Below are 27112 nucleotides of genomic sequence, written 5' to 3'. Positions count from 1 at the left end.
CAGCCTTTCAGTACTGAAAGGGGGCTTAGAAGGAAGATCGGGGAAAACTTTGTAGCAGGACCTGCAGCAACAGGACAAGGAGGCTTTAAACTAGGAGAAGCTTAGACAAGGTATTAGAAGAGCTGTTTGATGCTGAGGGTGGTGAAACACTGGAACAGGGAGTGAATTCCTCATGCTGGACATATCCTGGTCTGGTTGATGGAACTCTGAGCAACCTTGTGGTGTTAAAAGGTGCCCGTGCTCACTGCAGGGGGCGGGGTGGACTGAATGACTTTTAGGGTCCCTTCCAACCCAAAACATTCTGTGATTCTTAATCCCTCTTGGATGTGGATTTGCCCGCCTGTGGATGGGGATCCCAGTCCCGGGGTGCCCACGACCTCCTGCACCCGCAGCTCGGGGGCTTTGGCAAAAGTCCCGACGAGGGTGGGATTCGAACCCACGCGTGCAGAGCACAATGGATTAGCAGTCCATCGCCTTCACCACTCGGCCACCTCGTCCTGTGGGGCCTGGCCCCACCCCTGGTGAATCCGCGGGCTGAGCCCTGTGGCAGATCCCAAGGGAACGGAGATGCCGGACAGGGTCCCTCTCTGGGCAGCTGACCTAGGGAGAGACACTGGGCATCCTGGCAACAACCAGGGGCATCTCCTCTCCCACTCTCAGCTCCCACCACATGCAAGATGGGAATAGCACTCTGCCTCTTGCTCACTCTTTCTTATCTGTTAATTTTAACAGATACGCTCACCAACACCTCCAATGGAAACGTCTTCCAGTCCTTCCTGTCCTCATTCCCCAAGGTGACCATTTCACGCTGTGCTGGTCCCAGTTTGCTCTCTGGTTGTGCCTTCCTCTTTCAGAGGGTTATCCTCCTACTGTGTAACAGCCAGTTTCTGCAGTAATTGCTCTTTTAAGGCTTTTGGAGTGGGGTTTTTTTTGCCGTGAGTCTTGGATCAGAGACTTCCAGATGCCTCCATGCCAGCACCTCACTGTCCTTTCAGATGCTTCTTCAACTGCATCTGCCTGGGCTCCATCATTCCCTCCCGCCCTCTCCTGTCCAAGACCAAACGCTACTGGAGGAGGGAACCGGCTCAGCAACTGTGGTAATAAGATGTAGCGGTTTTAAAATGAAAGAGGGGAGATTGAGATTAGATTTTAGAAGAAATGTTTTCTTGAGAGGGTGGTGAGGCCTTGGCCCAGGTTGCCCAGAGAAGTGGTGTCTGTCCCAGCCCTGCAGGTGTTGAAGGCCAGGTTGGAGGTGTCCCTGCCCAGGGCAGGGGCTGGAACTGGATGGGCTTTAAGGTCCCTTCCCACCCAAAGCATTCTGTGATTCCCTGTGGGAGAACGCAGTTGCCCTTGTGGGCCAGGCAGTTGCTACTGGATCCCCCCGAGGCTGCGGCAAAAGTCCCGACGAGGGTGGGATTCGAACCCACGTGTGCAGAGCACAATGGATTAGCAGTCCATCGCCTTCACCACTCGGCCACCTCGTCCCGCGAGCCTGGCCCCGCCCCTCGCGAACCGCAGCCGCCAGGGGTTGGGCTGGGGTTGGGGCTGGGCTGGGCTGGGCTGGGCTGGGGTTGGGGCTGGGCTGGGGCTGGGGCTGGGCTGGGTTGGGGCTGGGCTGGGGCTGGGCTGGGGCTGGGCTGGGGCTCGGCTGGGGCTGGGCTGGGCTGGGGTTGGGGCTGGGCTGGGGCTGGGGCTGGGCTGGGTTGGGCTGGGCTGGGGCTGGGCTGGGGCTGGGCTGGGCTGGGGTTGGGGCTGGGCTGGGGTTGGGGCTGGGCTGGGGTTGGGCGGCTGGGCTGGGCTGGGCTGGGCTGGGGTTGGGGCTGGGCTGGGGCTGGGGCTGGGCTGGGTTGGGGCTGGGCTGGGCTGGGCTGGGCTGGGGTTGGGGCTGGGCTGGGGTTGGGGCTGGGCTGGGGTTGGGGCTGGGCTGGGCTGGGCTGGGCTGGGCGGGCTGGGGTTGGGGCTGGGCTGGGCTGGGCTGGGATGGGCTGGGTTGGGGCTGGGCTGCGCTGGGCTGGGCTGGGGTTGGGGCTGGGCTGGGGCTGGGCTGGGGCTGGGGCTGGGGTTGGGGCTGGGCTGGGGCTGGGGCTGGGCTGGGGCTGGGCTGGGAGGTCCTGAGCTGCAAACTGCAGACACGCACCCGCACGCACACATACGCTCAACTCCCCCTTATAGCTGGGGTGTGCGGGCTGACCAGGACGTGTGGGACTGTGCGGGACTGTGATGCCTGCGGTGGACGTTTTTTTACATCGCTCTCACGACTGGCAGCCACCAGGAGCTGAGCTGGGATGGATGGAATGGGATGGGGCAGGGCAGGGCTGGGGCATCTCCTACTGCAAAACAGAGCAGCAGACAAGCTTCCAAGAGTGAAGTGAGACTGGGTTCACCCTAAACAAAACTAGAGACGTAGGCCAGACCCTTGAGATCTCAAACACTTTAATGCCACAGAGCTCTCAAGCATCCTCCCCCTCATCTCTAGCATTTCCTCTTAGCAGCAGGACTTTCCTGATGTCTTCCCACAAGTGGGGAGAAAGCCTCGTTTGGAATTCAAAATACTGCAAAATTAACATGTAATTGCTAAAGAGTAAATCTGGAAATCACCTAATATGTAATTCACATGTCGGGTCCAGGCTGCAAAATAAAGTGAACATAAGGGAGGGGGCACTAATAAACTAATTCCAAAGCCTCAAAAGTGTTTTCTTTGGTAGAAGTAAATTTCACCATTCATAATGCATTCATAATGGGGCTGGGGCTGGGGCTGGGGCTGGGGCTGGGCTGGGGCTGGGCTGGGCTGAGCTGGGGCTGGGGCTGGGCTGGGGCTGGGCGGGGCTGAGCTCCAAACTGCTGACACGCACAGGCACGCACGCACACACACGCTCAACTCCCCCCTTATAGCTGGGGTGTGCGGGGCTGACCAGGATGCGTGGGACTGTGTGGGCTGTGATGCCTGCAGTGGACTGTTCTTTCCATCGCTCTCTTAGCGCAGCAGGCAGCGCGTCAGTCTCATAATCTGAAGGTCCTGAGTTCGAGCCTCAGAGAGAGCAGAGGTTCTTTTCTGCCCCGTGGGGGGCTGGGTTCATTTTGCTGCCCAGCTCAGCCCCTGGAGGCTGCAGTTCGCGAGGGGCAGGGCAGTAAGTGGAGATAGTCAGATTCGTGTGTACTTCCCCAAGGAGCATTTAAAGAACTTCAGAATTTTTAAAATGAAGACAAAGCAGGATTTTCCAACTTTTCCCAGTAATGTGGTATTTGTCGAACACTAAAGCTGCCCAAGAAGGCTCCTTTTTACAGGCAAGTTATGTCTTAAAGCTAATTGAAAGTGAACACAAAATTTTCCCTCAAGCTGTCTTTTTAATACCAAGTTTTTCATCTGAAGGGGAAAAATTTCTGAGAGTAGATATTGGGTTTGGTTTTCTTCACAGAAGCAGTAAGTGAAGATGGGCAGATTCGTGTGTACTTCTTCAAGGAGCATTTAAAGAACTTCAGTCTCCCTTTTTCGTGGGAACAAGCTCGGCTGCGCACACAGAAGGAGATCCGGCAAGGCCATGAGAGGTGAGGTGGCTGCTGGCACTGCCTGGGGGAGCAGCATTCAGCTGCCCATTGTGCCATCATTTGCTCAGCGAACTCCAAGGAGGTTGCTCAGGGACTCTACCACAAGCGCAGTGCCAACACAAGGCTGAAAAACAGCATGTGGCATCTTCCTAGAACATGTTTGTGCACATCTGATGTACCAGGGTGTGCAGAAACAGGGTAGTATGCAGATTTTGTTTCTCTGGGGTTACTTGGCTCTCAGACTGATTGCTTGGGAGGTTCTTAAAGCATTATGAATGGTGAAATTTACTTCTACCAAAGAAAACACTGTTGAGGCTTTGGAATTAGTTTATTAGTGCCCCCTCCCTTATGTTCACTTTATTTTGCAGCCTGGACCCGACATGTGAATTACATATTAGGTGATTTCCAGATTTACTCTTTAGCAATTACATGTTAATTTTGCAGTATTTTGAATTCCAAACGAGGCTTTCTCCCCCACTTGTGGGAAGACATCAGGAAAGTCCTGCTGCTAAGAGGAAATGCTAGAGATGAGGGGGAGGATGCTTGAGAGCTCTGTGGCATTAAAGTGTTTGAGATCTCAAGGGTCTGGCCTACGTCTCTAGTTTTGTTTAGGGTGAACCCAGTCTCACTTCACTCTTGGAAGCTTGTCTGCTGCTCTGTTTTGCAGTAGGAGATGCCCAGCCCTGCCCTGCCCCATCCCATTCCATCCCATCCCAGCTCAGCTCCTGGTGGCTGCCAGTCGTGAGAGCGATGTAAAAAAACGTCCACCGCAGGCATCACAGTCCCGCACAGTCCCACACGTCCTGGTCAGCCCCGCACACCCCAGCTATAAGGGGGGAGTTGAGCGTATGTGTGCGTGCGGGTGCGTGTCTGCAGTTTGCAGCTCAGGACCTCCCAGCCCAGCCCCAGCCCAGCCCCAGCCCCAGCCCAGCCCCAACCCCAGCCCCAGCCCCAGCCCCAGCCCAGCCCCAGCCCAGCCCCAACCCCAGCCCAGCCCAGCCCAGCCCCAACCCCAGCCCAGCCCAGCGCAGCCCAGCCCCAACCCCAGCCCATCCCAGCCCAGCCCAGCCCAGCCCCAACCCCAGCCCGCCCCAGCCCAGCCCAGCCCAGCCCCAACCCCAGCCCAGCCCCAACCCCAGCCCAGCCCCAACCCCAGCCCAGCCCCAACCCCAGCCCAGCCCAGCCCAGCCCCAACCCAGCCCAGCCCCAGCCCCAGCCCAGCCCCAACCCCAGCCCAGCCCAGCCCAGCCCAGCCCCAACCCCAGCCCAGCCCCAACCCCAGCCCAGCCCCAACCCCAGCCCAGCCCAGCCCCAGCCCAGCCCCAACCCAGCCCAGCCCCAGCCCCAGCCCAGCCCCAACCCCAGCCCAGCCCAGCCCCAGCCCAGCCCCAGCCCAGCCCCAACCCAGCCCAGCCCCAGCCCCAGCCCAGCCCCAACCCCAGCCCAGCCCAGCGCAGCCCAGCCCCAGCCCAGCCCCAACCCCAGCCCAACCCCTGGCGGCTGCGGTTCGCGAGGGGCGGGGCCAGGCTCGCGGGACGAGGTGGCCGAGTGGTGAAGGCGATGGACTGCTAATCCATTGTGCTCTGCACGCGTGGGTTCGAATCCCACCCTCGTCGGGACTTTTGCCGCAGCCTCGGGGGGATCCAGTAGCAACTGCCTGGCCCACAAGGGCAACTGCGTTCTCCCACAGGGAATCACAGAATGCTTTGGGTGGGAAGGGACCTTAAAGCCCATCCAGTTCCAGCCCCTGCCCTGGGCAGGGACACCTCCAACCTGGCCTTCAACACCTGCAGGGCTGGGACAGACACCACTTCTCTGGGCAACCTGGGCCAAGGCCTCACCACCCTCTCAAGAAAACATTTCTTCCTAAAATCTAATCTCAATCTCCCCTCTTTCATTTTAAAACCGCTACATCTTATTACCACAGTTGCTGAGCCGGTTCCTCCTCCAGTAGCGTTTGGTCTTGGACAGGAGAGGGCGGGAGGGAATGATGGAGCCCAGGCAGATGCAGTTGAAGAAGCATCTGAAAGGACAGTGAGGTGCTGGCATGGAGGCATCTGGAAGTCTCTGATCCAAGACTCACGGCAAAAAAAACCCCACTCCAAAAGCCTTAAAAGAGCAATTACTGCAGAAACTGGCTGTTACACAGTAGGAGGATAACCCTCTGAAAGAGGAAGGCACAACCAGAGAGCAAACTGGGACCAGCACAGCGTGAAATGGTCACCTTGGGGAATGAGGACAGGAAGGACTGGAAGACGTTTCCATTGGAGGTGTTGGTGAGCGTATCTGTTAAAATTAACAGATAAGAAAGAGTGAGCAAGAGGCAGAGTGCTATTCCCATCTTGCATGTGGTGGGAGCTGAGAGTGGGAGAGGGAGATGCCCCTGGTTGTTGCCAGGATGCCCAGTGTCTCTCCCTAGGTCAGCTGCCCAGAGAGGGACCCTGTCCGGCATCTCCGTTCCCTTGGGATCTGCCACAGGGCTCAGCCCGCGGATTCACCAGGGGTGGGGCCAGGCCCCACAGGACGAGGTGGCCGAGTGGTGAAGGCGATGGACTGCTAATCCATTGTGCTCTGCACGCGTGGGTTCGAATCCCACCCTCGTCGGGACTTTTGCCAAAGCCCCCGAGCTGCGGGTGCAGGAGGTCGTGGGCACCCCGGGACTGGGATCCCCATCCACAGGCGGGCAAATCCACATCCAAGAGGGATTAAGAATCACAGAATGTTTTGGGTTGGAAGGGACCCTAAAAGTCATTCAGTCCACCCCGCCCCCTGCAGTGAGCACGGGCACCTTTTAACACCACAAGGTTGCTCAGAGTTCCATCCAACCAGACCAGGAATATGTCCAGCAATGAGGAATTCACTCCCTGTTCCAGTGTTTCACCACCCTCAGCATCAAACAGCTCTTCCTAATACCTTGTCTAAGCTTCTCCTAGTTTAAAGCCTCCCTTGTCCTGTTGCTGCAGGTCCTGCTACAAAGTTTTCCCCGATCTTCCTTCTAAGCCCCCTTTCAGTACTGAAAGGCTGTAATAAGGTCTCCTCGGAGCCTCCTCCTCTCCGGGCTGTACAACCCCAACTCTCTCAGCCTCTCTTCACAGGGGAGCTGCTCCAGCCCTTTAATCGTTTCTGTGGCCTTCTCTGGACCTGCTCCACCACTTCCCTGCCCAAGCTGATCGTGTCCGGGACCAAGAGGTACAGCAACAAGGTCACAGCACATTGTAAGCCACTAAAAATTTATTAGCAACAAAACACATTTGACACAACTGAAAGCAGTCTTGGGTTTTTCCCCAAAATTCCAAGTAAATGGAGAACATAAATGGCAGCCCTGGTTAAAATTAACAGATAAGAAAGAGCGAGCAAGAGGCAGAGTGCCAATCCCATCTTGCATGCGGTTGGAACGGAGAGCGGGAGAGGAAGATGCCCCTGGTTGTCACCAGGATGCCCAGTGTCTCTCCCTAGGCAAGGTGCCCAAAGAGGGACCCCTGTCCGTCATCTCTGTTACCTTCCCAGCGTGCCCGGATCTGTCAGAGGGCTGGGAAGCCCAGCACCCTTGGAAGGTAACAGATGCAGCTGGATCCCTTGTGGATGTCATGCTGTGGGCCAGCTGTGGGCAGGGCAGCCCTGCAGCAGGGACAGGTCCTGCTGCTGCTCAAGGGGACTGCAGATGCTGCAGGGCAGAGGCAGGAGTGGGACCTGGGTGGGAGCAATGCCTCAGTCATCACCATGTCGAACAGGTGACCCTGGGGAGACTAGGCCTGGCTGGAGATGTGCCCCAAGGTATCCTACACCAGTGGCATCAGCTTTAAGGAGCAGCCTCCATGCCTGAGCCCACAGCTGATCCCATGACCTGGCTCCTGCAGGGAGTTAACACCTGACCTCCATTCCCTCACAAGGTAGAGCTGCCCCAGATGGTGATGGAAGATGACAACACACTCAGCAGGATTCGTCTGTACGCTCTCATGGAGGGGACCCTAGTGGCAGCTACACAGCCAAGCCTCAGTGACAGATGAGCCCTTGGCAGTCCCCATCCCCTCCCCTTGGCTGGAGACCCTCCTTTGCAGCTGCCCCCTCCTCGTATATCCCCTGGCCACAGCACTGCCCGTACTCCCTCTCCCCTGCCTAGATGGGCCCCTGGTCCTCCCATCAAGGACGCCTGGTGGGCACGCTGTGGACCCAGGTTTTCATCACAGGCTCCTGAACAATGAGGTGCCTACCACCAGCAACCACATTGCCTGCTCCAATGGACACATCATGGAGAGGCACCAGTGCCCTGCCAGTGCCCCAGGATGCTGTGCAGCATCCAGATGCAACAGATCCTGCACAGGAGCTGAAGAGGGATGGCGCAGCCCTGAATTATCTGCATCTCTTCTGCTGCCTGTAACAAGCACTAGAAACCCAACAAAGAGCCCCTGTTCCCATGACCCAGCTCTGCAGCAGAGCCTGTGCCCAGTCCCCTCTCCCAGGACCTTCCACCCACTTGGAGATTCCTTAGTCCTGGTACCCCCAGGGGGCAACTTGCCTTGTCCCAACAGACTCCACCATTGCACAAATGCTGCAGCCAGCTCCAGAACACCTCCCTCACTTCCCAAATATCCTCCAAAGTTCTTCCTGCCCCAACCCAGACTTCCAGATATTCCCCAGCACACCCAGGACTGCCCCTGTACTATCCTGCAAGCTTTTGGTCAAATTATGCACCTAGTCTGCACAGGGGCAGCTTTGGTGTTAGATGGGGGCAAATCAGGGCAGAGAAGCAGGGGACTGTGGCTGTCCCAGCCAGGACACAAGGATGCATACCCCAACAAAGAGGATAACTGAGAGGTCACAGCCAGACTCTCCTAAAAGGCTGTGAGCAGTGGCAGAAATCCCAAGAGAGCAGAAGGGAGAGGGGTCATTGGGGAGCCCTAGTTGGAGTGGAGCAGGACAGAGACCCCCAGCAGTACCCCCAGATTGGGTCAGGAAGGAAAAGCAGCCCCTGGGCCCAGGCACCATTGGGAGGCAAAACCAGGATCTCCTGCTTACTAGACAGGCGTTTTAACCAGCTGAGCCATGGCGCCCACCTGCCCCACAGCTGTGGGGTGTCCCCCAGTCCAGGAGGGTGCCACAACCATGGGGTGTGCCATGGCCACAGCCCAGCCTCTGTCCCCATTCCACTGTGACACCAGAGTCACCCTGCAGAACCAATGACCTGGGCACAGGGTGGGGGCCCTGGAGACAGGGGACGTTCCTGTGTGTCACACAAAGCTCAACACCCAGGCAACTGCAGGTTGTCCCCGGGGGATAAAAGTTGACAGCTGGGTTCCAGATCAGCTCTGCATTGATTGGGCAGGAACAGGGTGGTGGGTGCCCAAAAGGAGGGCTCGTCCAGGAGTTGAACCCGGGACCTCTCGCACCCTCAGTGAGAATCATACCCCTAGACCAACGAGCCAGGGTGCCCAGCTGCCTGGGTGCCCCCGCTGTGCCTGGTGTGTGTGGGGCAGTGCCACCCAGGGACCCGCAGCCCCACCAGCTGCTCTTTGGGCACCGGCTGTGCTGCCAGAGCCCGGGGAGCAGAGCAGGGCTGAGCGTGTGTGCAGGGATGCACCTGCCAACCCCTTGCCAACCCGAGACTCCCTTGCTTCCCAGGAAAGCAGGTGCCCAGGGGAGCCCAGAGGCGCAGGTGCCCCCTCCAGTGCCCTGGGCTGGGCTGTGATGGCCGAGAGGTGAAGGCGTTGGACTCGAAATCCAATAGGGTTTCCCTGCGCAGGTTCGAATCCTGCTCACAGCGTGTGATTTTACCTCTCACTGGGGGAGCTGGGAACCCCAGCCCTGCACCTCATCTCCCCCTTGGGAAAGAGCTCCTTCTCCAGGGGACCTGCTCCCTGGCAGCACCTGGACATTGAGGCAACAGGGGAGAGTGTCATGGATCCCATGGATCACTTGTCCTGGGGCCAAATTAAATCCTCCCCTCCAATCCCAGAGCGACTGGGGACTCACAGCCATGGAGCGTCAGCTGTGGTTTTATCTGCAGATGTTTTTACTAGAGGGCCGTGGGCCAGCTGAGACACACACTGTGCCCAGGGCCAAGTGGCCTAGGTGGAGAGTCCAATGCAGGCTTGGAGAGTGATTCCACTAATACTGAAAATGACAGCAAATAAACTCTCTAAGACTCATTTTGGAGTTTTAGAAAGCAAGCATCCTTTATCAGGCCTGGGCAACACAAGAGAGTGACCTCCATCAATCATGTACAGCGAGATGAGAGCTGTTACAGAGTATATTTCCCACTTACATGCATAGGGATCAGTGTTCCCAGAAATCTCATGCATATTTAATTACTTTCCAAGGTCTAATTTTAATGTTATTATTACTTCACAACAGTTGAATCTCTTGCTAATTTGGACCTGGCTCTAGCTCCCTGCATGACCCTGCATTTGCAACAGGAGAGACTTGAAACAGAGGTGACTATAGAAGAGACATCTATCTGTTCAGTGCAGACCATACTGAACACAAGACATTATCATCTTCAAAGAATGAATGGTGTCTAGGACAACACTGCTTGAAAGAAAACATGCTATCAGAGGGATATTCTGTCTAACTTAAAAAAAATGCAATCACTTAGATGAAACAACTCTACCTTAGTTTAAATCAACTTATTTCACCTTTTATAACACTACTTCTGGCATCATCACTTTCAGGTGCTCTGACTCCCAGAGGAGTCCCCTCTTTGGGCTAAAGCCTGTCCTGCTTTGCCTGGGGAGCACAGAGCTCATTTCAGGTCGGCTGTGGGATTTTGTCTCTTTGTTCCCTCTACCAGTCCCTACAGCTTTGGGCTGCGCAGGGCAAGTGGGGCAGCTCCCTCTCTTGCGGAGGGCATGGGACATGGGCTCTACAGTGTCCACTGTGCACCACTGGTGTCCCCCCAGTCCTGGGCCAGACGAGCCCTCAGGCAGCCACGGGGCTTGTCTGGGGAGCATGGGGAGATCTGCCAGCCCCACGACTGGCAGGGAGGGATCTGTGGGGAGGCAAAAAGGATGTGGAGATGCTGGGGGTTGAACCCAGGGCCTCTTACATGCAAAGCAAGCGCTCTCCCGCTGAGCTACATCCCCTGCCTATGGGCAGCCCCATGCCCACTGGTCCCTGCTGCCCCCCGTGCTCCAGCTGCCCCACGGCCACTGGGGCCATGGCGGTTTGGGGCTGGGGCACCTCCAAGCACCAGCACCTCATCCTGGGCACGGAGAGAGGGACTTGCCAGCTCCAGGCTCCAACAGGGGGAAAAGGCAGCACCAGCCGCTCTCACCAGCCCCCAGACTTGTGGGGCAGAGATGGGGGTGCAATGGGGTGCAGCACGTGGCTCGTTGGTCTAGGGGTATGATTCTCGCTTAGGGTGCGAGAGGTCCCGGGTTCAACTCCCGGACGAGCCCTCCTTTTGCACAGACACCTTCCTCGGCTGGCGTGTGGCACCATGGCAAGAGCAGGCCAGGAGGAGGGCAGCGGTGCCGGCCCAGTGGGGCCCGTGCCACGTCCTGGCTGGGTGCATCCCTGGGGCAGGAGGGACCCCCAAGAGCTGGCAGTGTGTGCCCCAAGGGTCTGGTTTGGGGTCAGGGCCCTTGGGGCACAGCAAGGTGAGCAGGGGTCAGGGGGGCAGCGTTGGGCTGAGGGGACTCACCCAGGCCCCCACCCCTGCCCACAGTGAGGGGATGTAGCTCAGCGGGAGAGCGCTTGCTTTGCATGTAAGAGGCCCTGGGTTCAACCCCCAGCATCTCCACATCCTTTTGCTTCCCACAGCCCCTCCCTGCTGGCTGCGGTTCTGCCACAGCTCCCAATCCCTCCCAAGAAAATCTCTGGGCTGCCTGCGGGCACGGCTGGCCTGGGATGATTCCCAGCATCCACAGGTTGTGGGAAATGCTCAGTGCCCTGTTCCTCCCCTGCTCGGGTGCTGTGGGGTGTGGGCCACCTTGTGTCCCCTACCCAGTGGGCTTGGGGAGAATGGTGCTCTTTGCAGGAACTGCTGTGCTGGGGAGGCCGCACATCCCCTGATCCAGGCATTGTCCCCTCAGGAGCTGTGCCTGCTGGTGAGTGCCCAAAAGGAGGGCTCGTCCGGGAGTTGAACCCGGGACCTCTCGCACCCTAAGCGAGAATCATACCCCTAGACCAACGAGCCAGGGTGCCCAGCTGCCTGGGCGCCCCCACTGTGGCAGGTGCAGAGGGGGCAGTGCCACCCAGGGACCCACGGCCCCACCAGCTGCTCTTTGGGCACCGGCCGTGCTGCCAGAGCCCGGGGAGCAGAGCTGGGCTGAGCGTGTGTGCAGGGACGCACCCGCCAACCCGGAGACTCCCTCGCTTCCCAGGAAAGCAGGTGCCCAGGGGAGCCCAGGGGCGCAGGTGCCCCCTCCAGTGCCCCAGGCTGGGCTGTGATGGCCGAGAGGTGAAGGCGTTGGACTCGAAATCCAATAGGGTTTCCCTGCGCAGGTTCGAATCCTGCTCACAGCGTGTGATTTTACCTGCTGCTCTAAAGACCTCGCTGGGTGTCCTGGGGGCCGCAGGGGACAGAACGCACTGGGATCCAGGTCAGCTCCAGCCCTGCACCTCCTCCCTGGCATCTCCTGCGCCACAGAACCTGCTCCCTGGCTGAGGCCCCAGCAGTGCTGTGATGGACCCAAGGCAGGAGGAGCACAGGCTGCTCCATGTTTTTCCAGGTTTTGCAGATGTAGGAGATGTGAGGAAGCAGCCAGAAAGGTGAGTGGACTCGAAGCCAGTGAACCTTTTTCTGGGGATGCTGAGTGGCTTTCCATCATTGTCTGTGATTCATCCCAGGGGACCTGATGGCCAGAGAGGGCAGACACCACCATGAGCACGGGTTCGCGTATCTGTTGTCCAGAGCCATGGGAACAGGATGGGGGCTGGGTGCAGCCTGCACATCCTGGCTCGTTGGTCTAGGGGTATGATTCTCGCTTAGGGTGCGAGAGGTCCCGGGTTCAACTCCCGGACGAGCCCTCCTTTTGGGCACTCACCAGCAGGCACAGCTCCTGAGGGGACAATGCCTGGATCAGGGGATGTGCGGCCTCCCCAGCACAGCAGTTCCTGCAAAGAGCACCATTCTCCCCAAGCCCACTGGGTAGGGGACACAAGGTGGCCCACACCCCACAGCACCCGAGCAGGGGAGGAACAGGGCGCTGAGCATTTCCCACAACCTGTGGATGCTGGGAATCATCCCAGGCCAGCCGTGCCCGCAGGCAGCCCAGAGATTTTCTTGGGAGGGATTGGGAGCTGTGGCAGAACCGCAGCCAGCAGGGAGGGGCTGTGGGAAGCAAAAGGATGTGGAGATGCTGGGGGTTGAACCCAGGGCCTCTTACATGCAAAGCAAGCGCTCTCCCGCTGAGCTACATCCCCTCACTGTGGGCAGGGGTGGGGGCCTGGGTGAGTCCCCTCAGCCCAACGCTGCCCCCCTGACCCCTGCTCACCTTGCTGTGCCCCAAGGGCCCTGACCCCAAACCAGACCCTTGGGGCACACACTGCCAGCTCTTGGGGGTCCCTCCTGCCCCAGGGATGCACCCAGCCAGGACGTGGCACGGGCCCCACTGGGCCAGCACCACAGCCCGCCTCATGTCCTGCTCTTGCCACGGGGCAGGGCAGCTAGCAGGACCTCTGGCTGCAATAAGCCTTGAAGAAGGGGATGTAGCTCAGTGGGAGAGCGCTTGCTTCGCATGTAAGAGGCCCTGGGTTCAATCCCCAGCATCTCCAGCTTTTGTTTCCTCAAATCTGCCTCCTCCACCAGCCAGTAGTGATAAACTCTGTGTCTACTGCAGGCATAAAAAGATTCCAGTATTGCGTGTATGCTGGGGCAAGCGGCGGGTGACTTGGTATACCTGCAATATTAGCAGCAAGCACAGAACAAACAGCTGATGTTCTCATGCTTGCTCTCTTGTTGAGACCTTGGAATCTTTATTAAGACCCGTGAGTTAATAACAAAAGAATGCACTAGATTGAAAACATGAAGATTAGGGGCACATCTGTGGAAAATAGGGGGTTGCACTCTCTTGTTGTACTGCAGGATTCTCACAGGTGGAAATTCACTGGGATTGCTCTTACTGGATATAGAAGGCTTGGATCCTTTCAATAAAGTTGATCTTGCTCGTTGCCTCATCAACAGGGTCTGTGCCTTAATCGCTACAGTCTACCTCTACAAGGCATACCCAAAGGAGTCTCTATGCCTGCACCCTGACCACATACCTGGGCAGAGCTGCCCAGACAGAACATGGTGGCAGCTTGGTCCTGCTGACCCAACAGCTCCTTCCCCACCAAACGTGGATAAGCCTGGGCAGGGCTCAGCCCTGGCTCTTTGCCCACCAGGCAGCCCCTCGCTCCTGGCGGTGGAGGGACCTTCTCATCAGTGGGAATGTGGCCAAGCTGCTGAGGCCGTGTGCGCAGGGCAGCATCGCCCTGTCCATCCCCCGTCACCACAAGGTTGTGCTGTACGGTGGGTGCCCAAAAGGGGAGCTTGTCCAGGAGCTGAACACATGGTGCTACATGCCCACCAGTGTCCAGTACATGAGGAGGGTAGTGCCCTCTCCCACTGATATCAAGCCATTGTCTTTTATGGGATGGGGTGGCCCTGGACCTCCGACCCCATCCAGCCATCAGTAAAATCTGTCGCTGTGAGCAGGATTCGAACCTGCGCAGGGAAACCCTATTGGATTTCAAGTCCAACGCCTTCACCCCTCGGCCATCACAGCCCCTGGCATCTTTCTGGGCAGGACAACCTCCCTTTGCCCTGGGGTCAGCCTCTGGGGAGAAAATGCCCCCCAGCCTGAGGGCCCATCTGGATAGAACCAGTACCCCTGGGCAGCACATTACGGACATGTGCTGGGATTGGGAAAAGGGAAACATTTCCCAAGGGCTGGGAAGAAAATCCAGGTGCAGCAGAGCCCGGCCACAGGGCAGGTATCAAAGGGAAGCATCCTCCAAGGATGGCCTGGAAGACCACAAATTTGGAGGAAAAGGATGTGGAGATGCTGGGGGTTGAACCCAGGGCCTCCTACATGCAAAGCAAGCGCTCTCCCGCTGAGCTACATCCCCTCACTGTGGGCAGGGGTGGGGGCCTGGGTGAGTCCCCTCAGCCCAACGCTGCCCCCCTGACCCCTGCTCACCTTGCTGTGCCCCAAGGGCCCTGACCCCAAACCAGACCCTTGGGGCACACACTGCCAGCTCTTGGGGGTCCCTCCTGCCCCAGGGATGCACCCAGCCAGGACGTGGCACGGGCCCCACTGGGCTGGCACCACTGCCCCCCTCATGTCCTGCTCTTGCCATGGTGCCACGCGCCAGCCGAGGAAGGTGTCTGTGCAAAAGGAGGGCTCGTCCGGGAGTTGAACCCGGGACCTCTCGCACCCTAAGCGAGAATCATACCCCTAGACCAACGAGCCACGTGCTGCACCCCATTGCACCCCCATCTCTGCCCCACAAGTCTGGGGGTTGGTGGGAGTAGCTGGTGCTGCCTTTTCCCCCTGTTGGAGCCTGGAGCTGGCAAGTCCCTCTCTCCGTGCCCAGGATGAGGTGCTGGTGCTTGGAGGTGGCCCCAGCCCCAAACCGCCATGGCCCCAGTGGCCGTGGGGCAGCTGGAGCACGGGGGGCAGCGGGGACCAGTGGGCATGGGGCTGCCCACGGGCAGGGGATGTAGCTCAGCGGGAGAGCGCTTGCTTTGCATGTAAGAGGCCCTGGGTTCAACCCCCAGCATCTCCACATCCTTTTTGCCTCCCCACAGACCCCTCCCTGCCAGTCGTGGGGCTGGCAGATCTCCCCAGGCTCCCCAGACAAGCCCCGTGGCTGCCTGAGGGCTCGTCTGGCCCAGGACTGGGGGACACCAGTGGTGTCCAAAATAGAGCCTTGGGCACACGCTGCTGGCTGTACCCGCTCTGCTCTGCAGTGCCCAGTGGGGCCTCGGCCGCCCTTTGCCACCCGTTCCTCCATCTGCCACTCCCTGCCAGCTCCTGGGTCCCTCCTGGCCACGGAAAGGCGCCCAGGCAGGATGGGGCACAGACCCTGCTGTGCTGGCATCGCTGCCCTCGGTGTGGCCGCTTTTGCCATGGTGCCGTGGCCCCAGTCAGGGTGTTTGTCCAAAAGGAGGGCTCGTCCGGGAGTTGAACCCGGGACCTCTCGCACCCAAAGCGAGAATCATACCCCTAGACCAACGAGCCAGGGCGCCCAGTTGTGATCCATCCCACGTCCCGTCCCATCACCCCAAGCCATGCTCAGTGCCTGGGGTGTCTGCCCTAGGGCATTGCCCGCTCCATCCTTTCTGCTCTTTGGCCATCAGCTCCCAAACCTTCCCTGGCCCCAGGCACAGGGCGATGCAGGGGAGCCCACTCAGCATCCCAGGAAAATGCCACTTTCCCACCTACCCCAGAACTGCAAAACTTGGAGACTCTTGGTGGAACCTGTAACCCTCCATCACCAGGGCCATCACAGCCACCAGCGGGAGCATTGTGGGTCTCCTTGTTCACCTCTGACTCCCTCTGTCTTGGCTCCCACAAAACCTGCCCTGGTGTCCCCTGGGCATCAATTTGTTCAGGGAATTCAGCCCCACTCTGCTCGCCAGGGTCATCCACTGCTCAGCATGGCCCCTGCGGGGATGAGCATGGAGGGGGTGATGCTGCTGGGTGGCCTCAACAGCTCGGCCACATTCCATCTGGGATGGTGCCACCGCTTCTGGGAGCGAGGTGCTGCCCGCTGCTTGGTGGGCAAAGAGCTGGGTCTGAGCCCTGGCCATGGCTTGTCCCTGCTGGGCGGGGAAGCAGCTGTCAAGGCAGTGGGGGCTGCAGAGGGGAACCAAGGTGACACCAGATTCTTGCTGGGCAGTTTTGCCCAGGGGCACAGGCAGGTGGCTGGGAACGGAAACAGCCAGAGGGATTCCAGGGAGCAAGATGGAGAAACCCCAGAGTGCGACAGGGATCAACTTTGGGGACGTTGCTTGTAGCCAGAAAGGGAATGTTTCCTACAGGAAGTTTTCAGGGAGGAAAAGCTGGAGATGCTGGGGGTTGAACCCAGGGCCTCTTACATGCGAAGCAAGCGCTCTCCCGCTGAGCTACATCCCCCTGCTGAGGGGGATGCCCACGCAGTGGGTACTGACCCGGGCCACACAGCCCCAGCATCCAAGCTTGCTAAACCCAGTGTCAGCTGAAAGAGAAAGCCTATGGCCACAGCACACGGGTGCCATTTGAAGCCAGGGCTGACCCTCCTGTACTTGCTCTGCAGAAAGCAGTGGGGATGCAGTCTCCAAAGCAGGGGTTGTCCCAAAAGGAGAACTTGCCTGGAAATTGAATCTAGATCCATTCCTACCCAGAGTGAGAAGCATACCCCTAGACCAACGAGCCAGGGTGCTGTAATGTTTTTGCACCCCAAGCCTGTCTGCCCCCACCCCCCATTTTGTGACTAGGGGGGCAAATAAGTCTGTTGCTTTCACCCAGGACACTCATAGACTGTGGATACTGGGAAGCAGCCCCAGGGATTTTCTAGAGGGCTCTGTGGTCCCCACAGGTAGCAGGGAGGGGGGCTGGGAAGGCAAAAGGATCTGGAGATGCTGGGTCTTAAACCCAGGACCTCCTATATGCACAGCAAAATTCTCCTGCTGAGCTCCATCGCCCATGCATCAGCAGTACCTTGCTGCCAGCTCTTGGGGGTCCCTCCTGCCCCAGGGATGCACCCAGCCAGGACGTGGCACGGGCTCCACTGGGCCGGCACCACTGCCCCCCTCGTGTCCTGCTCTTGCCATGGTGCCACGTGCCAGCCGAGGAAGGTGTCTGTGCAAAAGGAGGGCTCGTCCGGGAGTTGAACCCGGGACCTCTCGCACCCTAAGCGAGAATCATACCCCTAGACCAACGAGCCACATGCTGCACCCCATTGCACCCCCATCTCTGCCCCACAAGTCTGGGGGCTGGTGAGAGCGGCTGGTGCTGCCTTTTCCCCCTGTTGGAGCCTGGAGCTGGCAAGTCCCTCTCTCCGTGCCCAGGATGAGGTGCTGGTGCTTGGAGGTGGCCCCAGCCCCAAACCGCCATGGCCCCAGTGGCCGTGGGGCAGCTGGAGCACGGGGGGCAGCAGGGACCAGTGGGCAGGGGATGTAGCTCAGCGGGAGAGCGCTTGCTTTGCATGTAAGAGGCCCTGGGTTCAACCCCTAGCATCTCCACATCCTTTTTGCCTCCCCACAGACCCCTCCCTGCCAGTCGTGGGGCTGGCAGATCTCCCCAGGCTCCCCAGACAAGCCCCGTGGCTGCCTGAGGGCACAGCTGGCCCAGGACTGGGGGACACCAGTGGTGTCCAAAATAGAGCCTTGGGCACACGCCGCTGGCTGTACCCGCTCTGCTCTGCAGTGCCCAGTGGGGCCTCGGCCGCCCTTTGCCACCCGTTCCTCCATCTGCCACTCCCTGCCAGCTCCTGGGTCCCTCCTGGCCACGGAAAGGTGCCCAGGCAGGATGGGGCACAGACCCTGCTGTGCTGGCATCGCTGCCCTCGGCGTGGCCGCTTTTGCCATGGTGCCGTGGCCCCAGTCGGGGTGTTTGTCCAAAAGGAGGGCTCGTCCGGGAGTTGAACCCGGGACCTCTCGCACCCGAAGCGAGAATCATACCCCTAGACCAACGAGCCGAGTCAAAACAGCTTCCCTGCCCCTGGTCCTCGTGTTCGATGGCACTGGGCACAGGGTGCTGGCTCCTGGGTGCCTCCATCTCCTGTTACTACCTCTCAGAGACCCATTTCCCATGGTCCCACAGCTAACAATCTCCCTGCCTCACCAGTGCTGGTGTGGCTTTGGGACAAGGCAGAGGACCTGTAAATACCAGATTATTGGCAAATTCCCCTGACTCTTCTTTTTTTCCCCAGCCCCCAGGAGGTCTCAGCCACGGGTTTAGCAGGGTGCTGGTGTCAGGGCTCCCACAGGTACCACTGGGGTCAGAATTGGGAGGGTAGCCCTGGGGCAGGACAGGGAGGTTTTTTTTCTGGACACAGCCTATAGCTGTGCTGGGGTAGGAAACCAAATTGCTGTGCAAGCCCCGGCTGCTGGGGGCACAGGACAGCTGCAGGAGAAACAGGGTAAAGAGATGATTTTCAGACGGGCTGCTCAGAGCAAGCCTCCCATGATAATTATGTTGCACTGCAGTCTGTGCTGGAGTAAGGGTTCCCTCCCTGATGCATATCCAAACCCTGTGAGCTTGCCTGGGGGAACCAGGAGGAAGGATCAGCCACAGGCAGTGCATGCAAGCCTCACCCCTTTCCCATGCCCTGCAGATGATGGAAGAGTTGGGAGGAGCAGGCAGGGGGAGAGCTGCACCCTGGGGTTTCCAGGTCACATAACCCATTGCAGCTGCCTGGCTCCTTCAGCCTCACATATCCAGTTCCAACACCAGCCACTTCATGCAGCAAGAACCACATCACCCTTCCCTTCTTTGGGAAACATGCAGATACCTAATTCTCAGCAAATATGAATTAACAGCCTTGGAATATTTAATTGAACAATTCTTGAACTTCAAACAGACATCCGCAAGTATTTCACTCCCAGCACCTTGTAAACTGTTAGGATTTGGTCTCTGCTTTCACTGCACTCATCCCTATCTCTTTCTGAGGGCTGCCCTCCCCTGAGGGAGAAGCTCAGAGAAGTGGGGTGTGGGACAGCCAAGGGTGGTGTCTGGTGATGATCTGGGCTCAGGGTGAGGCATGATGCTGGTGGAACCAACGAGGCTTTGGGCTCACTGAGATGCAAGCCTTGCAAGCCCCGCTGCCACGGGTAGCACCAGGAGGGCCAGACTGGGATGCCAATGACTTTTGATTTGCATGCGTCTTTCCCTGTGACTCACACGTATGGGTGGCCTGTTATTTTCCTGCTTTATGTGTTTTCCAGCCTTGGGGAAGAACCAGAGCCCTTATTGGAGCCATTGCCTGTCTGGCTCCCCAGGCTGGTGCAAGGCCCTTGTGCAGCTGGGAGGGTGTCCCACAAAACTGTGGCAAGCTCCTGCCCTGAGGTTGCTCGTGGGTGCCTCTGTGGTGCCCTCTCCTCGTTCATATCCCAGCCATGAAGCCACTTCCTCTCTCTTTCAGAAAGCCCAAGATTAGGTGCCCTCTCTGCTTCTGTAGGAAACTATATCACAAGGCTGTGGTGGGCAAGGGTGGAGATTTTTACTGGCGAACAAGTTCCATCTCAGTCTGCCATACTTGCAGGCTCCCAGTGCAAGGGGCTCTGTCTCTCCCCCTGGCTGGCTCCAGGATGAGTGTCCCCAAATGCTCTGGCCAGGAGTTCTCACCCCAGACAGGAGAATGAGGGATGGTGGCTCTTGAGACCTGCTCACCCTCCTGGCATTGCCCTCAGCTTGGCACCCGGGTGCTGGGGTAAGGTACACCTTTTGCAACCCACCAAATGCACAGGCAGTGCATCTGTCTCAACGGGATTTCTGTCTTCTCATCTGGATGGGCAGAGTAGCCAGAGATGGATGTGCTGGGATCTTGTTGTCCCAGTAATCATCCAGCCACCATGAATCCCTCAATCCCATGAGGTTTCCACTTTTGATGGTCCCGCACACTTGCTATTCACACCAGTCTTCCCTTTTCCGTGACAACTCTCTAGGCTGCTCCATCTGTTCTAACTCAAACCATGACTTCATCCTTCTTCCCCATCTCATCAGTCCCCATCATTCTTTTAACATGCCTGTAAGTACTGCAAAGGCACAATAGGGTCTGCCAGAGCCTTCTCTCCTCCAGTCTGAACAACTCCAGTTCTCTCAGCCTTTCTTCACAGGAGAGGTATTCCATCCCTCTGATCATTTTCATGGCCTTCTGGACTCATGGTCTCACTTTAACAGCTCTGTGCCTTTCTTGTGCCGAGGGCTCCAGAGCTGGACACAGTATTCCAGGTGGGGTCTCAAAATTAACCAAATAGACATAGACATGGCCAAAGTGTTGCACCTGGTCTATGCTCAAGGCTTTTCTGAAAAATGCTTCTGTTGCTTTTGAAAACCATAAGTAGGCAATGCTGGGATCAAAACCCAGGACCCAGCTGTTTCTCTCCATGTGCATCCTTTCGCCCCCTAAGCATTATTTTTCATCTCAGTCTTGGTATGTAGTTCCCTGTTTCTCATGAGGGACACTGACTGCATTGTCTTTGCAGGAACCTGTATTTTAGGGTCTGATCAGCAGGTCTGTGGTGTACTGCCCTGGGCAAGCCTTGTCTGGGGGTGAAACATAGTGGAATGAATTCAGGACGGCTCCTGAGCTGGGAGCCAGGACGGCACAGCTTCCAGCCAGGAGTCACGTAGGAGACAGGGTGCCAGATCCCTTAGGACAGGGAGCCCCGCAGGGCACTGAGATCTTCACTTCCCCAACACTGTCTGCAGTAAGGCATCACAATTTTCAAGTCAAATCAAAGACCTGTGTGGATTTTAGTTTCCTTTGAGACACTGCATCTTCAGTAAAAATATCTGTATAACCTTACCAGTGGAGTCATTCTGTGAAACCTGCATGAAAATGTCACTATTCTTTCCCCTTTGCTTCATCCACGACTCTCCCATGCAGCATATCGGTGGAAGACAGCTACACAAGCTGCAGACGCCTACAGCTTTCTAGAGAAGTTTTTGATGGAAAATCAATGGTTTTCATAGAAACATGGAATCATAGAATGGTTTGGGTTGGAAGGGACCTTTACGGGTCAACCAGTCCAGCCCACCTGCAGGAACCAGGGTGATCTTCAACTTGATCAGGTTGCTCAGAGATTTCTCTGACCTGACCTGGAATATTTCCAGGCATGGGGCATCCACCACCTCTCTGGACAACCTCTGTCAGTGTTTCACCACCCTCAGTGTAAAAAATTTCTTCCTTGTTTCAAATCTGAGTCTCCTCTCCCTTAGTTTAAAATCATTGTTCCTTGTCCTATTGCATCAGGCCCTGCTAAAAAGTTTGTTTTCATCATTCTTCTAACCCCACTTAAAGTACTGTAAGGCTGCTATAATGTCTTCCTAGAGCCTTCTCCAGGCTGGACAACCCCAACTCTCTCAGCCTTTCCTCATAGAAATGTTCCAGCCCTCTGATCATCTTCACGGCCTCCTCTGGACTTACTTCAAGAGGTTCCTGTCTTTCCTGTTCTGAGGGCTCCAGAGCTGGATGCAGGGCTCCAGGGGGGGCTCTCACCAGAGATGGTGGACGGAATCCCCTCCCTTGCCCTGCTGGCCATGCTTCTTTTGATGCAGCCCTTGTGGGTTACACAACCCACAAGGCCGGCCTTCCAGGCTGCGAGCTGACATTGCTGGCTCATGTCCAGCTTTTCATCCATCAGTACCCCCAAGCCCTTCTCTGCAGGGCTGCTCTCAATGCCCTCATGCCCTGGCCTGTATCGATACTAGGGGTTGCCCTAACCCAGGTGCAGGACTTTGCACTTGGCCTTGTTGAACCTTATGATGCTTACATGGGACCACTTCTTAAACTTGTCCAGGTCCCTCTGGATGGCATCCTGTCCCTCAAGTGAATCTGCTGCATCGCTCAGCTTGGTGTCATCTGCAAATTTCCTGACTGTGTCAAAGGCTTTACAGAAGTCCTGATAGATCACATCCACTGCTTTTCCTGTATCCACTAATGTTGTCACCCCATCATAGAAAGCCACTAGGTTGGTCAGGCAGAACTTGCCCTTGGTGAAGCTATGTGGGCTGCCTCAAATCACCTCCCTGTCCTCCATGTGCCTCTAGGAGGATCTGTTCCATGATCTTCCCAGGCACAGAGGTGAGGCTGGCAGGTCGGTACTTCCTAGGGTCTTTCTTTCTGCTCTTTTTAAGAACGGGTGCAATGTTTTCCTTTTTCAATTCACCAAGGACTTTGCGTCACTGCTATGACTTTTTAAATATCACAGAGAGTGGTTTGTAGTCACATCAGCCAATTTCCGCAGGACTCTGGGATGCATCTTGTCAGGTCCCATAGACTTACAAATATTCAAGTTCCTCTGGTGGTTACAAACCTGATCTTCTCTTACAGTGGGAAAGGTTTTGCTCTCCCTGCCTTTGCCTTGTGGTGCAACTACCAGAGAGGTGTGGGAAGAGTAATTACCAGAGAAGACTGAAGCAAAAAATTGAATACCTCAGCCTTCTCCTAGCCCATTGTTACCAAATTGCCAGTTGTGTTCATCGGGGCCTACACTTTCTTTAACCTTCCTTTTCTGGCTGAGATACTTATAGAAGCCCTTCTTATTATTCTTTGCATCCCTTGTGAAGTGCTGCTCCAGCTTTGCCTTGGCCTTCCTGACCCCATCCCTACACAACCAGGCAGCATCCCTATACTCTTCCCAGGATACTTGCCCCTGCCTATGTATTTCCTTCTTGACCTTTAGTTTGACTAGCAGGTCTTGACCCAGCCATGCTGGTCTCTTGACTTCTTTTCCTGATTTCTTACGTCTGGAGATCAAGAGCTCTTGTTCTGCATGGAAAGTTTCCTTAAAGATCTGCCAACTCTTCTGTTCTGCTCTCCGGTCCCTGAGGACAGTTTCTCAAGGGTTCCTGTTGACTAATGCCTGGAACTCCTTTTCATGATTGCAGTGTTCAGGAGAATTTTGCATCCTATCTCCACAGACGATTTCTGGAGTAACAATACCTGAGCAATCCTTGGAAGAGGCATGTGAAACCACACCTCTCTTCTCCTGGTACTGTCATTGCTAAGCAATTGTCACATAAATTTTCTCATTTTCACATTTGTGAAGATCTCCTGAGCAATAGAACTAGTTAAGCTTAGTCAAAGCCTTTTGAAGACCAACATGCTTTCAAGCTCAGTATAATCCCTCATAATCTTTATGCAAATTGTCACACTTAGAAATTGCTTAAGGTATGAAAGAATACCCGTGGAGGACTCTTCTTCCTCCTTCCAATCAGATGGAAAAGGTTTGCTTGCTTGATGACACACAGAATCATAAAAAGATACTTTACCCAGTGCTTGACATCTTTTTCCAGAGACACCTGCATTCAGTTACAGTCTTTGGGAAGACATCAGTATGGAGCTTGATCTGCTCTGGCTGGGTCTAGAATGGGATTATCCTTATCCTCCACTGACAAGATCTCACATGTGGGAGCTGCAGGTCTCTCCACTCAGCAATACAGCAAACCTCCCTGCTGAGTGTCGACATGGCTGTTGCTCTTGCATCTGTATCTGGAGCACATGGGAAATTATAGTTTCGTCTTCATGTCCTTATTATTATGTCTATATGTCTTTCCTGATGGCACGACGACAGGTTTAAGTGTCCCTTGCACTTGGTGTCTATGAGAAATGTTAGGATTGATCTCTTATCAACCAGTGCTCAGCCACAAGTCTCAGCAAATCTGGGCTCCCAAATTGCCTGTGTGTCCAGAGGAAATCTGGGTACTCCTGTGCCACGTTTCATGGTGCAGGCACCCCTCTTTCTCTGCAGGATCAGGGATGCTACTCTGGGCACAGGCTGCTGGACAAAGTGCACCTGTATCCAGGTTGGGATGCCATGCCCTGAGCCATAGTACTGAGCTAGCACTGGGGACATGGGAGTATACAGCTCATGTGATTATTCACAGGGATCACTCAAGGGAAATGTCACACCTGTACATATGCATGTTTATGTGTGCACACAGCAGCGCAGAACAAAATGTTTCTGCTGCTTTGTTAGGAGGTACAGCCCAGTGAAGATACATCATACACCTTGCTGGCACCTGGTATATTTAGGTCTGAGTCGATACATACTTACTTCTATAAGGCCTATTTTTGCCACATGCTGTTGAAAAGAATAAGAATAAAGAGTCTAATGCTTGAGATCTGGTTTTGACCTGGTGTATCTTAGGAGTATTTTACTCTTCATGGTCACCTATAAAATATTGGATGAGTTGAGCGTAGGATGACCATTCAAAGGAGCATCTCTCAAGAAGCCCACTTCTGTTTTTTATTTTTTTCCTGATCTTACAGCCATCCTTCTTAGCACCCAAAGCATTACTGGAAAACACAGGGCAAATGCCATTTTAAAATACGAAACTTTTGTGTTCTCACCTCCTTGAGGGAACAGGCAACAAGTCTGCTTCTGTGAGAAGTCCTTCCTAAGCAGGCACATGCTATGGGGCAGCAGAGGAGGTTTCCAGCTTGAGAAAGTGGTCTTTGGGCTGGTCACAGCAAATCACACATTTAGTCCAGCCCAGTGTGGAGCTAAGCACCAGAAACTCTCATTTCAGACAAAAAAAGAGACCTCCCCCACACCAACAAGTTGCCTCCAGAGCAGGTTAACCCCTGCCCCAGCCCCAACCAGAGGCACATGGAACACGAGACTTGGGCTATGATGTAGCATGGCTTTAATGAGAAGGAGAATAAACAAGTTCAGAATACAAGAAGTACATTTCCAGCACTTGGTAAAGATATGGATAAACCTCACTCTGGATCAAGCTCATTCCTACAAGGTTCTTCTACCCCACCACTCCATGACTACCATCTTCTGTCTACAGCCTGCTAAAAGCATTTTTGCCCAGCCAGCAGCAAATGCCGTGCAGCACCACAGGGTGTGACACCTACATGGAAATACAAAGTAAGGCTTAGCGAAACAAAGGTATACAAAGGCACAGACAGCTTGCATGGCTCCTTTCTTCCAGGGAAACCCATGGACATTTCCTTAGTCCTCTTCCCCAGTCTTGGTCCTGTGCTTCATTTGTCCTTCCTGACGCAGCTGCTCTGCTGATATTGGCAGGAGGAGGGTGCCGCCAGGGACACCCTACAGCCCGCTGCCCAGGCACAGCAGTCCTGACTTCCCCAGCCCCCGGGCACTGCCGGAGGTCACAGGGACGCCGCAGCACCGGAGGTAGCTCCCAACTGCCGCTGATGCTGTGGACCCCACCGTTGTGTTTTGCGGGTATGAGCTGAGGATGGGCCCAGGCAGGGTGACCACAACGGTGGGGGGCTGGATGACAGCAGTGGAGTCCCCGCAGCGGCGGAAGCAGGGCTGGTTGCAGCTGGTGGCCAGTGGCCGGGGACCACAGGAGGAGGGCAGGCACAAGTCGTAGCAGGACATCGCTTGGCAAGGATACACACCTGAAAGCCAGACGCAAGGCTGTAAATGTAAGACAGAGGCTGATCCATTCCTGCTAAGCCCTCATGCAGTGAATCCCATAATAAGACATGTGGGAGAGCTAGCTGGAGGGTGAGTTTGGATGGGTGAGAAACCCATAGGAAGGCTTTACAAATGGGCAGGAGCTGGCTTCCCCCTTCCCTCATCCCATAAAGTAGCCAGGAGGAGGTGAGGAGTTTGGTTTGAGCTATTTTTGTGTGGAAGCTGGAGGCACCAGGTGCAGAAAGCACTGAGTGCAGACCCAGTCCCACGTGCTGCGTGCCTACACGCTGACAGCAAGCCTTCAGCAGGTGAAATGCTCCCTGAGACACATCTAGTTGTAGCAAAACCCACTTTAATCAGTACAACTTGAGCAAGCTGGACTTAACATGAGCTGATTTATCCCAACATAAAATATAAAGGACTTCTGCTGCCCTTCTGTAAACAGGGACACATTGATCCCTGCAACCTGAACATGTGCTATTCTTTACTATCTCTTCATCAAGGAAAACCATGCAGGATGGACCCAGCTGTGTGGTTAGGGATTTCACAAGCCCTGCATCCCCCAACACCTTGCACTTTGAACCTCGACTCCTTATTTTGCAGCTGAAATAAACCCTTCCTCGACATCCTCCATAGAGAGAAGGGAGGCAGATAACAAACCTTGAAGGCTTGCGGAGGACCAGGCAAAGGCAGTGGTGAAAGCAATAGCTCGCTGGGGAGAAAGAGACAGGCTGTCCCGACTTACCCAGGCGGTGGAGGTGGCAGGAGTGGCTGGGAGCAGATGGTGCTGCTGGGTGCTGCTCAGGGTTTTATAGGGTGCCCCAGCCCCTCAGGGAGCAGGCACATACCTTCCTCCTGAGACTCCCCAACAACTGGCATTTTTCTCCTGGAAATCTCCCCTGGCTGATTAAACAGTTCCCTCTTTGATCTGTCATGGTTTGTTTCTATTTAATACTGAGTGAGACTGAAATGATTAGGGCTACAAGCATTAATTACCTTGCTTCCTAAGGCCAAAGTGCATTTTAGGTCTTATGCAGGAGAAGATTTCAGCAGAATTTAGGGCAGGCACAAGCCCAGTGCATCGCTTCCCACTCTCCTCCAAGCACAACTGAATCAGCTCCCCATTGCACCTGAGGTGAGCTTGGGGATTTAGGCTGAATGTGAGAAACACACATCTGTAGGTAACCCATGTCACAGTGGTCTCATTGATGTCAGGAAAAACAAGGGGGCTGCAGGAATGAGGGTGCTGGGAACCACGCATGGCTGGGAGAAAAATGCTGGAGGGCATTTCTCCTGCCCCAGCTGCCCAGGTGCTGTGGATGCAGACATGGGGACTGACCTAGCCCAGCATGAGCAAATTGTTCTGCTTTTTGGATCCATTTAGGGGATTTTGCCATTTATTTTGTTATCATTCCTTATGCTTGAAGTATGAATTCTGCTTGGAAGGCATATCAGATTTTAAAAGCAAAGTAATCATGGACTCTGGAGTCCACCCCTGAAGGTGATGCACACTAAAACTGACTAATTTTGCTAAGT

The 27112-nt window shown here is 55.9% G+C and overlaps 23 non-coding genes across 23 annotated transcripts; 11 read left to right on the top strand and 12 right to left on the bottom strand.

The window, feature by feature from the left end:
• Window positions 1-415: 415 nt before the first annotated feature.
• TRNAS-GCU (transfer RNA serine (anticodon GCU)) lies at window positions 416-497 on the bottom strand. Its single transcript has one exon. It is a non-coding gene; the product is annotated as a tRNA-Ser (tRNA).
• A 905-nt stretch (window positions 498-1402) lies between these two features.
• Window positions 1403-1484, bottom strand: TRNAS-GCU (transfer RNA serine (anticodon GCU)). Its single transcript has one exon. It is a non-coding gene; the product is annotated as a tRNA-Ser (tRNA).
• A 1484-nt stretch (window positions 1485-2968) lies between these two features.
• TRNAM-CAU (transfer RNA methionine (anticodon CAU)) lies at window positions 2969-3041 on the top strand. The gene has a single exon. It is a non-coding gene; the product is annotated as a tRNA-Met (tRNA).
• A 2039-nt stretch (window positions 3042-5080) lies between these two features.
• TRNAS-GCU (transfer RNA serine (anticodon GCU)) lies at window positions 5081-5162 on the top strand. Its single transcript has one exon. It is a non-coding gene; the product is annotated as a tRNA-Ser (tRNA).
• Window positions 5163-6068: 906 nt separating this feature from the next.
• On the top strand, window positions 6069-6150 carry TRNAS-GCU (transfer RNA serine (anticodon GCU)). Its single transcript has one exon. It is a non-coding gene; the product is annotated as a tRNA-Ser (tRNA).
• A 3075-nt stretch (window positions 6151-9225) lies between these two features.
• TRNAS-CGA (transfer RNA serine (anticodon CGA)) lies at window positions 9226-9307 on the top strand. The gene has a single exon. It is a non-coding gene; the product is annotated as a tRNA-Ser (tRNA).
• A 1246-nt stretch (window positions 9308-10553) lies between these two features.
• TRNAA-UGC (transfer RNA alanine (anticodon UGC)) lies at window positions 10554-10625 on the bottom strand. Its single transcript has one exon. It is a non-coding gene; the product is annotated as a tRNA-Ala (tRNA).
• A 243-nt stretch (window positions 10626-10868) lies between these two features.
• On the top strand, window positions 10869-10940 carry TRNAP-AGG (transfer RNA proline (anticodon AGG)). Its single transcript has one exon. It is a non-coding gene; the product is annotated as a tRNA-Pro (tRNA).
• A 272-nt stretch (window positions 10941-11212) lies between these two features.
• TRNAA-UGC (transfer RNA alanine (anticodon UGC)) lies at window positions 11213-11284 on the top strand. Its single transcript has one exon. It is a non-coding gene; the product is annotated as a tRNA-Ala (tRNA).
• Window positions 11285-11608: 324 nt separating this feature from the next.
• On the bottom strand, window positions 11609-11680 carry TRNAP-AGG (transfer RNA proline (anticodon AGG)). The gene has a single exon. It is a non-coding gene; the product is annotated as a tRNA-Pro (tRNA).
• Window positions 11681-11927: 247 nt separating this feature from the next.
• On the top strand, window positions 11928-12009 carry TRNAS-CGA (transfer RNA serine (anticodon CGA)). Its single transcript has one exon. It is a non-coding gene; the product is annotated as a tRNA-Ser (tRNA).
• A 432-nt stretch (window positions 12010-12441) lies between these two features.
• TRNAP-AGG (transfer RNA proline (anticodon AGG)) lies at window positions 12442-12513 on the top strand. The gene has a single exon. It is a non-coding gene; the product is annotated as a tRNA-Pro (tRNA).
• Window positions 12514-12837: 324 nt separating this feature from the next.
• On the bottom strand, window positions 12838-12909 carry TRNAA-UGC (transfer RNA alanine (anticodon UGC)). Its single transcript has one exon. It is a non-coding gene; the product is annotated as a tRNA-Ala (tRNA).
• A 279-nt stretch (window positions 12910-13188) lies between these two features.
• On the top strand, window positions 13189-13260 carry TRNAA-CGC (transfer RNA alanine (anticodon CGC)). Its single transcript has one exon. It is a non-coding gene; the product is annotated as a tRNA-Ala (tRNA).
• A 910-nt stretch (window positions 13261-14170) lies between these two features.
• TRNAS-UGA (transfer RNA serine (anticodon UGA)) lies at window positions 14171-14252 on the bottom strand. Its single transcript has one exon. It is a non-coding gene; the product is annotated as a tRNA-Ser (tRNA).
• A 271-nt stretch (window positions 14253-14523) lies between these two features.
• Window positions 14524-14595, bottom strand: TRNAA-UGC (transfer RNA alanine (anticodon UGC)). The gene has a single exon. It is a non-coding gene; the product is annotated as a tRNA-Ala (tRNA).
• A 272-nt stretch (window positions 14596-14867) lies between these two features.
• Window positions 14868-14939, bottom strand: TRNAP-AGG (transfer RNA proline (anticodon AGG)). Its single transcript has one exon. It is a non-coding gene; the product is annotated as a tRNA-Pro (tRNA).
• Window positions 14940-15183: 244 nt separating this feature from the next.
• TRNAA-UGC (transfer RNA alanine (anticodon UGC)) lies at window positions 15184-15255 on the top strand. Its single transcript has one exon. It is a non-coding gene; the product is annotated as a tRNA-Ala (tRNA).
• Window positions 15256-15638: 383 nt separating this feature from the next.
• TRNAP-UGG (transfer RNA proline (anticodon UGG)) lies at window positions 15639-15710 on the bottom strand. Its single transcript has one exon. It is a non-coding gene; the product is annotated as a tRNA-Pro (tRNA).
• Window positions 15711-16535: 825 nt separating this feature from the next.
• Window positions 16536-16607, bottom strand: TRNAA-CGC (transfer RNA alanine (anticodon CGC)). Its single transcript has one exon. It is a non-coding gene; the product is annotated as a tRNA-Ala (tRNA).
• A 718-nt stretch (window positions 16608-17325) lies between these two features.
• Window positions 17326-17397, bottom strand: TRNAP-AGG (transfer RNA proline (anticodon AGG)). The gene has a single exon. It is a non-coding gene; the product is annotated as a tRNA-Pro (tRNA).
• Window positions 17398-17623: 226 nt separating this feature from the next.
• On the top strand, window positions 17624-17695 carry TRNAA-UGC (transfer RNA alanine (anticodon UGC)). Its single transcript has one exon. It is a non-coding gene; the product is annotated as a tRNA-Ala (tRNA).
• Window positions 17696-18078: 383 nt separating this feature from the next.
• Window positions 18079-18150, bottom strand: TRNAP-CGG (transfer RNA proline (anticodon CGG)). Its single transcript has one exon. It is a non-coding gene; the product is annotated as a tRNA-Pro (tRNA).
• Between the last annotated feature and the right edge of the window lie 8962 nt (window positions 18151-27112).

This window comes from Phaenicophaeus curvirostris, chromosome 7 (genome assembly GCF_032191515.1).
Source record: "Phaenicophaeus curvirostris isolate KB17595 chromosome 7, BPBGC_Pcur_1.0, whole genome shotgun sequence".
In the NCBI taxonomy this organism is placed as follows: domain Eukaryota; kingdom Metazoa; phylum Chordata; class Aves; order Cuculiformes; family Cuculidae; genus Phaenicophaeus; species Phaenicophaeus curvirostris.
Note: the sequence above shows the minus strand (reverse complement) of the source record. Positions and strands in the feature narration are given on the sequence as shown.